The 16,525-nt window shown below is 33.5% G+C and overlaps 1 protein-coding gene across 7 annotated transcripts in view; it reads right to left on the reverse strand.

Annotated features, from left to right (window-relative positions):
• CSNK2A2IP (casein kinase 2 subunit alpha' interacting protein) overlaps positions 1-16,525 on the reverse strand; it is a 112,459-nt gene that overhangs the window by 6,152 nt on the left and 89,782 nt on the right. For 4 of the 7 annotated variants that reach the window (XM_070597351.1, XM_070597352.1, XM_070597355.1 and 1 more), the window contains one exon: positions 11,753-11,807. The exons of 2 other annotated variants lie outside the window; for them this stretch is intronic. The gene's annotated coding sequence lies outside the window, so the exon portion shown is untranslated. Of the gene's footprint in view, positions 1-11,752; positions 11,808-12,056; positions 12,097-16,525 lie in introns of all 7 variants that reach the window. One more of the 7 variants, XM_070597353.1, reaches the window with a different exon arrangement.

Below are 16,525 nucleotides of genomic sequence, written 5' to 3' on the forward strand. Positions count from 1 at the left end.
ATAATCAAAAGCAGATATATAAATAAATTGTGATATATTCATTCAATAAAATACCAAAAAACAATGAAAGTAAACAGAAAACCTAGGAACATGCAACTACATAGATGAATCTCACATATAAAATGATGAATGAAAAGAATCGTATTACAAAAATGCTTCAAACTTTTATGTATGCAAGTACAAAATAAGTTCATACTTACTATGGTGTTAATAGTCAAGCTAGTAATACGTTTGCAGAGTAGAGATTAGGAGGGAGCACAAAGCTTTGAGGATGGTGATAATGTTCTGTTTCTCAACCTGGATGATGACTATGGGTGAATTCACTTTGTGATAATTGAGCTCTAACACTTATGCTATGTGTATTTTTCTGTTTCCTAAGTTCAACAGAAAGTTTAAAAATGCATAACTTGATGCTAATTTGAAAAGACACGTCTGACACAAAATCACACTGAGAAGTGAAACATTAAAGGATGAACCAAGTTCTGGCACACAGATGCAATGAAAACCAAAAAGAAGAACAAAAAGAGAAGAATGCACTGTGAAATCCTGCCATCATATGGAGAGGAATAAAGGAATTCAAAACAAATGGAACCAACAAGAATCTATTTAAGACAAAAACCAGAGAAAAATAACATTTCTGAACTTTTTTACTTTCAGACTTTCAACAAATGACATTGTCATTTCAAAGAATATGTTTTGCTATTTATATGCACATAAATATTAAAGATAAGCAAAGAAGTGGTGGAAATTTGAATGAAGCTCTAACCATGGAAAAAAATGAATACCACTTATGAAAGAATTGACTCACAAAATAGTCTTTGCCAAAGTTCTTTTTACAGTTAAACTGTGAGCTTTTTATAGTCAAACTTTCAATGAAGAGAAATTTATAATATTATATGAACATTTTGATAATATGATAAATATAGAAATATTCTGAATTTGTTCTGTGAAACTGTTTTACATAATTCGACATTAAAACATGACAAAATAGTTCAAAATCAAAAGGAAAATAATAAAGTGATATCATTTATACCATATGCAAAATTCTAAATAAAATAAAACAATTAACATCACAATAATGTAATAATCAAGTCACAAACTTGATCTTATTCAAACAATGTGATGGTTATTTATTATTAGGAAACATTACAATTTGTCATGCTCATAATTTACAAAAAAATTTTAATGGATGCTCAAAAAAGTCATTTTATAAAATCCAACCTCCATTCCTCATAAAAATCACTAAATTACTAAGACAAAGCTATTTATTTAATGAAAATAAACATGTATCCGAAAGCAAAATAAAATAATTCAGTTGCTATTAAAATATGGGCTACTCCCAGTATAGACTGACAGTGGACAAGCATATCAACTACCGTTACTACAATTTAATGTTGTTTGGGAAGATCTGGCCAATGTACCAAAAAAGGAAACAGAAAAAAAGTGCATAACTGTTGAAAAGGCAGAAATTAAGTGATCTCTGTATGTTTACTATATGATTCAAAACCCAATTTAGAATATAGAAAACCTAATAGAATCTATAATGTATTAAAATTCAGAAAGTTCAGTTAAGTCAATCTTTACTTAGTCAATACATATGGATCAAGAATTTTCTTAAATACCAACATTTAACAGGATATATATGACCATAGATACTTTAGGTATAATTGAATTGTTAGGCTCTAACAATTCAATAAAAACACAAACATCCAATTACAAAAATTAGCAATTATTGAAAAATTTTGTACAAAAGAAATACAAATGCCTAGTAATTAAAGAAAGGCGGCAGTTTGTATGTCTAGTTCTTTTGGATCTTTCATTTCCCTTTTCAGTTCACAGATATTCTTTGCCCCTTCCTTCTACTCCCTTTTTAAAACACATTTCTAACAAATAGAAAATTATAATTGGAAATAGCAATAACTTTTTTATTAATGGGTAGAAACATGCAGAAAATCAGTAAAGATATATAAGATTTGAGAAATACTATCAGCTAACTTGACCCAATTGATGTTCACAGGACATTCCACTCCAAAACATTTGGTGAATGCTCCATGTGCACTTGAAAATATGTCCCTTTCGCCTGAGTTGTCTAATATGTTGGTAGAATATTATTTACAGTATTATCTTATTATCCTTTTTAATATCTGTAGAGTCTGTAGTAATGTCAGTGCTCTCATTCCTGATGTTTGTCATTTATGTCTTTTCTTTTTTTCTGTTATGGCTGGTTAAATGTTTTCAATTTCATTGATCTCAAAGAACCAGCTTTTGGTATCTTTGCTTTTCTGGTACCTATCTTATTGATTCCTCTTCTAACCTCTGTTATTTTCTTCCTTCTACTTAATTTTAGTTTAATGTGTTCCCATGATTCTACTTGCTTAAGAAGCAAGCTAATATTGATTTGAGAACTACTTCTATTCTGACATAGTCATTTAATGCTGCAGATGTCTTCCCCTCCTAAATTCTGCTTTGTCAGCACCCACACAGCTTTATACATTGTATTTCCATATTTCTTGTAGTGCAAATTGCCAAAGCTCACTCGAGAAATAAATAGTAAACTTGAAGATCCCTATTCCTATTAAATAAAGTAAATTTGAGTTTAAAACCTTCCCACAAAGAGAGCACCAGACCCTGATGGCTTGACTGGTTCATTCCACCAAACATTTAAGGAAGAATTCTGCAATTCTGCATACTCTCTTCCAGAAAATTAAAGATGGAAAAATTTCTTCCTAATTTGTCCCATAAATCAACCATTGCTCTGATACCAGATTCAAACAAAAACATTATTATATTTTTTTAAAAATAACTATAGGACAATATTCCTCACATAGATGCAAAAATTCCATACAAAATTTTAGCAAGTCAAATCCAACAATATATAAAAAGGATAGTACACTTCCCCAAAATCCGTGAACCCAATCTTATCATGAGAAAACACCAGAGAAGCCCAAACTGAAGAAAATTCTACAAAATACTTCACCAGTACTCTTCAAAGGTATCAAAGTGACAAAAAAACATGGAAAGACAGAGAAACTGTCACAGACTGGAGAAATCTAAACATAATGACTAAAGACAATGTTGTATCCTGGACTGGATCCTGGATCAATAAAAAGGCATTAATGGAAAACCTGGTGAAATTCTACTAAAATCTATAGTTCAACTAATAGTATTGTACCAATGCTAATTTCTTTGTTTTGATAAATGTGCCAGTGCTATATAAGATGTTAACATTAGGAAAAGCTGCTGAAGAGCTGGAATGTAAAGGAGCTAGAACAGACAAGACAACTCTGAAAAAGAAGAAAGTTGGAAGACCAACATTACTGATTTCAAGACATTAAAAAGCAGCAATAGTCAAAACAGTCTGGTATTGGAATAAAGGTAGACAAATAGATAAAATGAACAGAATAAGAAGTTCTGAAATAGACCCACACATATATAGATAGCTGATTTTTATAAAAAGTGCAAAGGCAATTTAGTGGAGAATAATCCTTTCAAATGGTTCTTTAATAATTGGATATACACGTGCAAAAAAAAAAATGAAGTTTGTTCCATACCTCAAATTATATACAAAAATAAATTCATAGTGGGGTCATAGATCTAACATAAAACCTAAAACTATAAAGGTTCTGAAAGAAAATGTAGGAAGAAATCTTTGTGACTTTGGATTGGGCATAGATCTTTAGAAGTGACACCAAAAGCACAATCAATAAAATAAGAAATGAATGAAGTCAACTTTTCCCAAACTAAAAACATCTGCTCGAGCCAGTCCTGATTGCCTAGTGGTTAAAGTTGGGTGCTCACTGCTCTGGCAGCCGGGGTTCACTTCCTAGTTGCAAAAGCACACCACCTATCTGGCAGTTGCCATGCTGTGGTGGCGACTCGTATAGAAGAACTAGAATAATGTACAACTAGGATATACAGCCATATACTGGGGCTTTGGGGAGGAAAAAGAAGATTGGCAACAGATGTTAGCTAAGGGCAAATATTTCCCCGCAAAAAAACACGAAAACAAACAAACAAAGAAACTTCTGCTCTTCATAATACACTGTTAAGAAAATGAATAAGGAATTCAATTTGATGAACTATTTTACATCCAATTATGATAGATGTAAAAATATAAAGAGTATTAGGGCATATGGGGTCTAAATGTAAAGAAATGGTAGTAAACCAGGTACAGATACAAAACAAAACAGACCAACAAGCAGCAAACTAAAGAAGAAAGTGTTCTGGAAATGAAGACTAAAGATGGCTTCAGGAACTGAAATGGAAAGCATCAAAAAAGGGAAGATTGCAGAGCCTAATATTTGAGAACCTCTGAGGAACTTACATTTGGAAGGCAGAGTGGGGAGGAGGAGGAGGAGGATCCATGAAGGACACAGTACAGGAGCAATAAGAGAAACAAATGTGAAAGGAAATTTTACAAAATTCCTGGAAGTAATTTTTTAAGTTACATTCCATAAACTCAACTTATAAAGAGATTTCAAGAGTGGTGACAAGTCATTGAGTTCACTGACTTATTTGAGAGGACAGTTCCAAAAGAGTAATGTGTGTGCAGTGGAACAATTATAGTTAGGCTAACTTTAAAGAACTCGACTAAGTACAGTTGGAAAAGGCTATCAGGGAGGGGAGTCTGGTTGCTGTTGTTAGAATAGAGAAACACTCAAGTACACTGTTAAGAGAGAAAAAAAAGAAGAACCACAGGGAACAGTGATAGCATCCGTCGCAGTCCAGAGACAGGAAGATCATCTGGGCAATGGTAAACTTTTGATGTTGTCCATTTTTTGAGGGAGAATTGAAAGGAAAATAATTCAGGAGGTTAAAACAAAAGAAGTCCTACAAAGAAAAACAAAAATAGTTCCTTTTTTTTCCTGATTTATCATATATAGTAGAAATGATGAAGGAAGGAAAGACAAAAGGAAATTGTCTTTTGGGAGCACTATTAGAAAATTCCGTTTGTCAATGTCTGAGTACTAGCCACCAGTCAAAGGAGCAGAGATACCACTATTGTAAAAATGTGCCCAAACAAAATTATTTATACCTCTGTCAAAATCGTAAACAAATCATAACAGCCATTCATCCAGCTCATTTCCCCCCACCTCTAAAGTAGTGAGTGGTACCTTATACATCAGAAAACATTTCATGTTACTTGGTTTGCCAGGCAAAATCGCAAGCCTGCTGCAAAGATTCTAGATTTAGAGACTGCAGTTTCCCTACTTGTAGAACTCCTTCAAGTGGGAACGCTGGAGCTTACGGTGCCTGTGTGATGGGAGTCAGCGGAGGAGAGAAGCTCACTGTTACACAAAATGTTAGGTCCAATAGGGAGTCACTTTTCGGCTCCTTCCCAGAATTCTACACTACAGCATTACACATCATGACCTAAATGTCACAAGCAGAAAGGATGCCCTACTTACTTTGGGAAAAATTATGGGATTTAAGTCTTCCAGGCTTATCTCTTGATAGGCAGTGACTGGCTAACTAGGGTCTAGAGATTACATATGATAAGCATTAATTGGCTTATACATATAGATGTGGACAAAGATATAAAGATATGGCTACAGATACAGGTATAGATATCCTGCGTCAAGAGCATTTTCAAACACAACTTCGTTGTTCCACTTTGGGTAGGAATCAAGGATTTCTTCAGTTATATGACCCAGGATCTCAGGGTCTCGTATGAGAGAACATCCAAATGCTGTGATTGATGCTCAAGAAGACAGGTTCTATCCTACCCAATTAAACTATTTCCTATCCTTTCAACAATTTCTCAGGCAATCTCCTCCACCATGTACTTTACTGGGACACTAGAAAATATTGAAAATACAGAAAATATGTAAATTGACCCCACATAATATTTTGTTTGTAGCAGCTAACTTCAAACATCATTGTTCTTTTTCTGTATGTTTAAAATTAAATTTAATTTTCAGAAAGCAAATTAATTATGCATTATTTTGGGTCATCTACTTAGTCAACTAAATAAATCTTCTAATAGAACTGTATGGTAATAGATCCCCTTAAAATAAAATTTCATTTGTTTTTGTCCTAGCAAAGAAAAGAATAAACATGTGGGTGATTAATCATTTAAATATTTTGGTGCTAAATGTAATATATATTTACTGTAGAAAATTTAGAAAAGAAAGAAAAGAATATGCTTAAGAAAATAAAAATCACCCATAATCCCATCACCAAGTTACTGTGTGTGAATATTATTTCAGTGTTCCTATGCATCTTCATTTTTATATAAATATGAGATACTAATCATTTTCTTTTTTGTTTGGTGAAATAACATGGACCTTTTCATGATATCAAATATTCTTCGTAAATAATAGTTTTAATCAATGTCCATAGTCCATCACTCTTTTCCAAATATCATTATCTGAAAGCAAGGCTTTGAAGAGCATTATCCCAACCAATATTTTTATACATCTCTGCTTCTTTTAGATTACTTTCCAAAATTAGAATTTTAGGATAAAATTTTGTATTTTAAGACCTTTAACACTATTGCTAAACTTTCCTCCAGTAAATTTGTAAAAAGAAAAAAATTATATTCCCATCAGTAATAGACAACATTTAGCTATCTTGCAAACTCTGGCTCTAGAATATTTTAAATATTTATCTTTGGCTGACCTCCACCCCATGACCACCTGTTTTAATGTTTATATCTTGAATGCCAACTAAATTTTGGCTAAACTTGTTTCTCTACTTGTTAAGTCCTTGGTCATTTTATTTAACTATGTTTCACTAAGTTTTCTCATCTTTTTGTTATCGAGTATGTGTTTTTCATGTCTACCCTTTGTCACAAATGCTGCAGATATTTTCCCCAGGTCATTTGCCTTAAAAATTCATCATCCCTAAGAGATTGGCTTAGATCCACACTGTATGATCATTTTATCCAAGATTTATATTTTTTAAAAGTTTTTACTTGTGACATGTGTGAGAACATAAACAGGAGTTCCAACAAAGTTAGTACACCGAATCTATGAGATGCCCGACACCAAAGCAAATGGAAAGTCGTGTCTGATAAGATTGGTTTGGTTAGTTATAAGCACCGTCAACTTGTTCAGCATAAAAGCACAAGGAAAAAGCTTTGAGGCTCTTTCCACGTTCCTCTCCAGTAACAGAAATGTGTGTGTGTGTGTTTGTGGTCAAAACAAGAATGCATCACATCTTCACAGTCACAGTTTTATGAGATGTGTGAACTTCTCCGTCAGGTGGGAAGTCCAGTAAGGCTTCAAAGAGGAAGTGACATACGAGTTGGATTTTTTGAAGGATCATTTCTCATGAAAAGGCACAAAAGCATGGAAGAACCTAAAACATTCATAGACAGTGATAAATTCACTGTGGCAGTAACATGGGACACTGGAAGAGGAGGGGCAGGTGATAACCCTTAGAAAGATGAGGCTAGAAGCAGATGAAGAAGGGTCCTGTATGTAGTTCTAGAATACATATCTTGTCCTAGGGTAACTGATGAGCAGGGGAAATGGTCGACTACAGAAGTGAGACCATGAAGACGAACATGAAAACTCAGACTGCAAACTCCCTAGGTAGGAATCCAGCAGTGCAGTGTCTTTCTAATTGTCTGCTGGTTGCTAATACAAAGTTTATTGGCCTCAGTGTGTTTTATTAAAAGTGTATATGCTTGAAAAGTCAATTATGTAATATTGTATTAAATTCATATCATTATTGGCCTACCCATCAATTTTATTTTGAGCTTTTGATATTGAAATATGAGATATTTCTTCAAGGGCAATAAAATCAATCTACAAATCAATTGCCCCGTAACATAATATTTCTAACAAAATGACTGAATGAAACTACATATTGGAATATACTATACTATATCCATTGGGCTAAAATTTGCACAAATATTTTTTCCTTTTTAATGAAGTCACAGTAACAGTGGGTCAAGTTTTAGTAAGATCAAACATTTGTGCGAGCAACTTTCTTCCTGGAAATGGTCACTAGGTTTAAAACAGCAGTGACAATAATGTAAGGGAATGTAATATACAGGTCTCCAGAAAGCAGCTGTGCAAACACAAGGAAGAGCCTTATGGAAAACCATGACATTAAGAGACTTGTTGATTACATTGCATGTCTAATTCAAGATGTTTTGCTTATACAAAATCAAGAACATAGCCTCCAATGGATAATTTGGTAGGTTACACATTGCCTTCAGATTGCTTGATTCGTGTTTTTCACTTGACAGAACACCCCTTGCAGTCTGAATCTAAAATGATTAGATTTCAGTAATGCAGATTTTGTTCCAAATGCATTAAGCTAGTTAACGCATATATATAACATTTCTATAGCTTTGTGTACTTGATAATGGCATAATATTAATCATTTTAAGATAAGAACGAAATAGGATATTTTAAAATATCATATCTGGCAAATAGCTAGCAATATTAGTCTTCTTTCCAAAAGCAAGAGATTAGCTTTCTCATCATGACAACAAACTAAAATATTGTCACGAAGACAGGTAACATTTTAGTAGCCTATAATTTACTGTGTATAAGCATTTCATGACCTTTTGCTTACTGGAAAATAAGCTTAGAGGACTTTTTTCAATAAACTACTATTAATGTCTTCACCCAAATTTCCACTAGTTTAGATGATTTTTCAAAAGATCTTCCATTTAAGAGGTAAATCTAATTCTTCTATGCCCTTTATTTTATGATTAAAAGATATTTGTCTGAGTTCCAGCGTTTTTTTCCAATATTTCTTCAAATAATCCCAGGAGAAAACAAACTAACTATAAGTGAAGATAAACTAACTTTTAGTTATCTTATTTACCTAGTTAATATCTTTTGTTTTAAAATGTACAAACTAAAAACTCTTCCTATAAGAGACAATCCTGCAATATTTTCTCTTGCAAATGTTATCTGTAATACTTTAAAAGGAATGTTGCTATTTTTCCTGAAACATTACATTGAAAGTATAAACAAAAAGTGAAAATATCTATTTAGACCTTTGCTATCACAAGTGTCTCAGATCAGGATGATTCCATTACTCTTTTACTGTTTTTCTCTCTACTTCCCAAATATTTCTATTCATAGCAAACGGGAATGGCAAATGCAGATATGTTGAAATAATTATGATGGTAATAATAACAGGCAGTATTTACTCAGTCCTTGCTATATGCATTAACTTTTTTAATGCTCTACAACAACCCTTTTCAGTAGATATTAATATTAACTCCATTTTTGTGAAGAACAATGACCTGGCCCTGTGGTCCACACACTAGGTTCAAAGGTGGATAAGAAATATTCTTTTCCATCTTTCCCTCTGGATATAGAAGGCCGTATAATTTTTATTTCTCATTCTTTAAAGGATAAATAACCTTCAGACTCATCTCCTCTCCCTGCCCCTCCCTTGACTGCTCGCCGCATCTGTTTCCAGTCATCCTCTACATACCTTCCAAGGATTTTCTCTTCATCTCTCTGACCTTGTCCCTCTGACCCAGACCTATGCACCACTTTTCTCAATTTTCACTCATTTTTCCTAACTCCTACTCCTAAACCCTTCTTCTATTTCATATCAAACTTATTGTTTTTATGTGCTTTCTCACTTAGAGTACTTCAAAAATTGCTATTGCAACAATTCTAAGTGTTTGAGGTAAAATCCAGATGTTTATGTTGAACAGCAGTGCCAAACACCAGACATTTAATATAAACAATATGTTTACAAACCCCACTTTATTGGAGAGCATACTTTTTAACTCATATACCTAGCCAGAATATTGAATGTAAGAAAGAAGAAACATTAAAATTGTTAAACCATGCTTCTAAATTAATTTCACAACTTCTTTCAGATGGATTTACCTGAAATGTCGAATGCATATTTAGCATAACGTTTGTCAAAGTTTTTATTATTTTATTTTGTCTGCTGTCTTTGTTAAAAAGCACTGTATTTGTTAAAAAGCAAACATATTTATTTCTATTTTTAGTCCATTCAAAGGATAGATTATGAAAGTAATTTGATTAGAATGTGAAGTTTATTTATATTGTGAAAAATTGCAGGGAAAACATCTCGATTTTTTAATTGATTATATGATTTGATTGTACTCAGGTTTCTTTATATTAAGAAACATAATAAGACAGTATAAGAACTCATTATGCTCAGAAAGAAGATTATGCAACAGGGTTGAATGAATTTTCATACTTTTAATAGGGTGTATTAAAAAAGCTAGGTTAGGTAAACCAAAATTACTGACCCAGCTCTGTTGTTTTCTAGCTCTATGACCTTGAACAAATTATTTAAATTCTGTAAACCTTAGTTTCCTCATCTGCACAATAAAGACAATAATGGTGCTCATCTCACAGGTTTGCTGTGAGGAATAAATGTGAAAATGAAGTTGAAGTGCTTGGTATAATGTTTAGTAAAGCATATATGATGAATAAATTGTCATGTTTATTATTATAAAATAATTACCATAGCCCCATTAAATAGTAGAAACTCAAATTCTGTAAACACCTCTCCAATAACTCTTTGCTGTCAACTTGTGTTTGAGTGTTCTTGTCTAAGGGAACTTATGATAGTTTCCATTTATTTTGTAATTATAAGGAAACGAAATACTGAGATACATGCGTGAATACTCAACATAGATTTCAGAGGCCAAATAGAAATCAACAGGCCTGATTAATGTGTGTGTGTGCACATGTGTGCCCTATAGAGTGAGGCTATGTGTATCCCAATCTGGCACAGCAGGTGTATGTGAGATGTGTGGATCTTGGCCTTCCAATTCTAGTGTTGGCTTTACTGCCTAGCTATTTAATTTTTAACTTTTCTCAAGAACTATATAATTTTTTAAACCTCAAAAATTATTTTAAAAAAAGCTTGCCTAAACTTTGTTTCTGTTTTTAAGTAAGATGGTCTTTTTTTTTTTACTGAAATCTCTACTACATTTTAAGAAGATCATAAGAAGAAGCTAAACATTGTAGAAAGTTCTGTAAAGATGTAGCCGCATGTTGGTATTTCATTCCGACTGTTGTACTTGAAGCATGCATTTGGATAAAAGCAAAGAGGCATGTGTAGACTGTCAGTTCACACTAAATGCAAAAGGAAGACCCATGTCCAAATCAAAACTATGGTATCTAGATGCAGCATGACAAGTTCACAATAAGTATAATTCAATTTAAGGAAAAAAATTGTGTTCTCCACCTAAAAGATTATCTTCCAATTCATATAAGATTTTTAAAATGTACGGGAATGTTCAACAAAATATCAGGCTATTGAAACTGAAGAATCTGATAAGAAAACAGCTCTACTCTCCAAGGATTTATCCCGGCATATAATCAATCATGGAAACGCACTTTTTCACTGCTTTTTTTCCTGATGCAACAGCTGAAGGAAGAAATTACCTAAAAATCAGTGAATGTAGGAGACCAAGACACATAATCTATTTAATCCCCGTGTTTCTTTATTTTATTCCCACAGTAATAAAATATCCCTCTCAGCAAAAGCTAAATTATTTGAGTAGAAATATGGAGCAGGCAAGTGTTAGAAACACTTAAGTCGTCCAAACCCAGGCCATGAATAACAACAAATTTCAATCATTTCCTTGGCAAGAGATAAAGAATTAAACAAGGATATCTTAAAACAGGAAACAGCTTTACACCTTTCTGATGTGTGATTAGCTAATAGAAGTGACTTCTGCTAATATCGTGCACTGCTCCTTCCCTGAAGGACTCATAAACTTCTCTGGGCAACACCTAGGTGAATCAGGCACTTATTAAATTTTACTATCTTTTTAATTTACCTTAGAACTCTTGGAACAGGTTATTAAATGAAGCAGCCAAGTTTCCCTTTTGCACCTGCAAATAACAGTTGAATCTACAATTAGGGATCATTTCCTCTTTTTTGAAATTCAAATAATGGCATTAAAACAGTGTGTAATATTTTTATCTGCATCTGGTCAGGCAATTTCCTGGCATTTGGGATGAGGTAACAGGATGACTGCATAAAAATGCTACATAAAGACGCTGAGATAATCTCTAGATAACTTCAGAAATGCAGACAACTTCTAGATATTAAAGTAATCAGTGTGAAAACAGACTACACACCTCTGAAGCCACTTTGGGGGTAGGAGGGGGACTTTGATTTCTACATGAAAATAAAAAAATCAAAATTAAATCAATGCTAATATTTAATTTGGATGAAATGCATTAAAGAGAGTATATTTCTAGTACTCTTAGAGTTGATGATCCAGAAAGATCTAAAACATTTAATGCAATTTACCCATCCCCAAACAGTCATATATCCTTTTCTCATATCTGCTTCCATACTCATATTCCCTGGAACAGTTCCCATTTCTTATCTACCAGAGTTGTTCTAGACATTTCCAAAGCCTCTCCCATAGAACTCCTCTTTCAAACCTGAAGATTATATTCAATACCTGTATTAATCTATAACAGGCTATTGTGTTACTAACTAAATTTTTATTGCTACTGAAACTTTTTCCAGTTAATCCAAAAAGAATCCTATCCTTAACTCCAACTAATAGTTTTCTAAATTTTATCATTTTCTGAGAACTCTTTGCCACTAACATTTCCTGCATTCACACATCCCCGAATTTAAAATCCAAAATGCAAAATATATGGTACAGTATTAACAAGAAAATAGAATAAATTTTCAATACCATCATATATTTTATAGCAGATTAAATATTTTACAGCTTTCACAAATTTTAGAACCAGAAGAAATCTCAAATGTTTAAGATTTTATTTTTTCCTTTTTCTCCCCAAAGCACCCAGGTACATAGTTGTATATTCTTAGTTGTGGGTCCTTCTAGTTGTGGTATGTGGGACGCCACCTCAGCATGGCTCGATGAGCGGTGCCACGTCCGAGCCCAGGATTTGAACCAACGAAACCCTGGGCCACTTGCAGCAGAGCACTGGAAGTTAACCACTCAGCCACGGGGCCAGCCCCTCAAATGTTTAGTTCAAATTTGTCATCTTTGGATGAAGAAATTGAGTCCCAAAGAAATTAAATGACTTGCCTAAGATCACACAGCTAGTAACTGGGACCAGGATTTTCTAAGACTGTCCTGGTTGAATTATAGTTATCCTGTTATCTCTCAAAACTATCTCAGTTTGGAAAATAAATCATAAGGTCACCCTAGTTAATGTAACTACTCAAGTAACTACTGGAGACTGACCTCCAGTTTAGGACTTTTTCTCCCCATCCTCCGCAAAACAAATTTTTTTAAAGTAATGTATCTTAGTCCTTATGCAATTATTGACACTGCCAATTCTTCTCTGATTTTTCAAAGTAACTCAACTAAAATCAAACCAGCCTGTAAAAAACGTAATAAGTATTATGGAGGAATGTATCTTACCAAATCATTTTTTCATTTTATTAGAATTTGTCTTTATAATATAGACCTCAAAGTAAGTTCTATAAGAATGAAATGACGTAGAAACATATGAGGCACAGTTCTGAGGTGTCCACATTCAACTTGTTGACAAGACATCACATTACTTAAATAACGGATGCAATAATATTGGTATCAACAGGGCAGTGGATGGAAAGTCTAAGAAAAGTGGCACGTGTAAGGTGATAGAAATTGGCGGAGGTTGAAGAATGGAAGGTAGACGGAGTTAAAAAAGATTTCATGAGAAAGATGGCCATATTTGGGAAAGGCCTTTAAGGAGGCGTGATTTCAAAAGCCAGAATGACGGAGAGCAAACCAGAGCAGAGGGAAAAGCGTGAACATGCTCAGGGAGGAACAAAGCCGTTGAAGTGGATCGAGGAAGAGTTAACAGCTACGTGAGTGCAAGACAAGAGGGTGGGGGTGGACAGAGAGGAGTCTGAATGTACGCATGATCATTTCATGTAATTCAATAGCCAGTGGGAAGCTAGTCAAAGTTTTAGAGAAGGTGACAATAAATACATTTTTGTGATAATCTGATAGCAGTTTGTAGATTTACAATGGATATTATTTTAGAAACATCTAGTTGTGAAGTAGAAAGGAAAATGCTATGCCAGAATCAATAAAGAACATGAATTTGGGAATTAGTCAGATCTGGGTTTGAAATAGTCACTGCCATTTACTGAGTGTTTTGAACAATCCTCTTAGCCTTTGTAAATTCCTTTTCAAATTCCTCCTTTGTAATCTAGGAAGGATTGACAGGGAACTCAGTGTTGTTATGAGGTTAAGTGAAATGGAACATATTTAGGTCAGGACTTAGAAAATAGTAAGGACTTGGCAAATGTAAAATGTTATTGAGATTGGTGCTGTTAAAGAAGTGAATAATAGTGGTAGCAAATTTTTAACACTGGTTTGAGATAAGTGAATAATAAATCAGTCCTTGATAATAGTAATTGAACTTGATTTTTTCTGCTAAGAATCTTGAAACATTTTAGTATTTCTAATGTTAAGAAATTATTTTGACCTAGAAAAAAATTGCTAGTTTATAATTTTTGCTAAAATAATATATAACATGCATACAATATGAGATCAGATTGAAGGTGTTTAAGAATGGTTTTATAATAATATTATGATTGAAGAGTCCCTCCGTGGCCCATAATCATGGAAGTATCACACAATTTTCTAGTTCCTAGTAAACTCCAGTCAAAGTTGAGATACAGTAGCTTCCATTTAACTGAGGGCAGTATGCCATGAATTCTGAAACACCTGCCACTAATTGAGCACAACCATTAATGGGATTTGATTTGTTCTTTGTTAATGGCCCTCCAATAAGATAAACTCTTAGGTACCCGCAAAGCAGGCTGTGCTCTTAGAACAGACGGTCAGATAGCAGGAGACTGGTACAATGAGCATTAAATTACTTAGACACTGAATGGAAAATTGAATGAGTGTGAAGAAACTAAATTTGTCATTTACTTAAAGTTTTCAAAGAGAGTAGTTATGGCCTGATAATAAAAAGGTACCAATTATTTTTTGCTCTAATGAATTAATGAAGCCATTGAATTAAGCAGTAGATTCCAAATAAATAAACACCAGTTAGAGTTTTACTTTCAAGCGTATTGGACTTCAAACAACCTGGAGTAAATTCTTCCTAATCATGAACGGTAAGAATTTTGACTGGAGGACAGTGTCTCTCACACTTTCTATTTTATAGAAAATTTTGTAAACACACACGTGTATAGAATTACAAACAGATTTGCCCCCAAATTTTAGTACTGACCATTTTATGAAGTTGATTGAGGCTTTGAGCATAACAATAGTATACCTTGCATTCTAGTTTGTTCGTTGGGTTTTCTTTCTTTTGCAATGCAATAGGTAACCAGCCAGCAAACTAACTGACTCACCAAAAGTCCGTGTGCTCTCAGGACCCCGTAAGGATTTTCGTTCTTCCTGAATCATCAGATAGCGTTTACGGGAGCTACAGTTCATCAGCTTCAGACAGCTCAATGTTGTTTTAGTTACTTTAATTATGAACTTATGTAATATTTCTTTTCTTTTAAAAGTTTATACACTTTTGCATTTTATAATTAAATTTAGATTTTGTTTAAATTTCAGGAAAGGATTATGTTTAATGAAAAAGCCATCCTGTTAGCATGTTATAACTCAACCATCAGTTTGACTAAGAAATGTGGCCAGAAGTGCCTTTTAGGATCAAAGATGTTTTTTAAGAAAGAAAGAAAAAAACCTTATTTATAATCTTTTTCAATTTAGATCAGCTTTTCTGAATCCTAAAATTTTCTTGGTAGTATGTCACTTGACCTATTTTGGAATCCCTCTTAATGGTCTTGACTTTTTAAATTTCACTTAATCTAGTGTTTCAGTCCAGAATAACTGATTAAACTTTCATTCTTTCAAATGTTACCACTTAAAATTCAGAAGATATTTGGCATCTGGTAACGCATATTAGATAAAGTGTTTACAAGGTTTAAATATAATGTGTCCCGCTGTGCTCATTTGGATAAAGTAATTCAGCTTTGAAGGAATACTGTGCAGTAAATGCCTTTTCTCTTGCATTTCCTTCCTTTCTTTTCCCTTCTATTTGCTTCTCTCTTCTCTCTCTTTCTCTTCACACTTTCCCTGATATATACATAATATGCACACTAGAGTTTATCTCAAAAAGTGTTCCATTAATTATAAGTTTCAAGATGCTCTGCTGATTCAGACCTACAATTTATGAGAACCAGATTTTCTCATTTGCCCATTTGGTTAAGAGAGCATCCACATTAAGTCACTACAAATCCTTACCACGCAATGACGAAGTTTGGGCTTTCCATACAGTACCATATGGGCCTAGAGAATGTTCAGTTAGGATATTTCTAAAGGCTGCAAGTAACAGAAAATCCAATTTGCCTGGTGACAAATGAGGAAATATTTCAAATAGTATCAAATTCAGAGGGGCAGTGAATTCTGAGTGAAGTGACCTTTGAATCCACTTCTCTGTAAGCTTATGATTCATCTCTGCCTTCCCCCAGGTATTGGCTTATCCTCAGTTTGGGAGCCAGATGATTTTACATTATATATTCTTAGCATCTCATCTGGGCACGCATGGATACGTTAAGAGACATTCAAGAGACCATTTTTTCATCTTGTGTTTCTTTTTTA

The sequence above is a fragment of the Equus przewalskii genome, chromosome 27 (genome assembly GCF_037783145.1).
Source record: "Equus przewalskii isolate Varuska chromosome 27, EquPr2, whole genome shotgun sequence".
NCBI classification, from domain to species: Eukaryota; Metazoa; Chordata; class Mammalia; order Perissodactyla; family Equidae; genus Equus; species Equus przewalskii.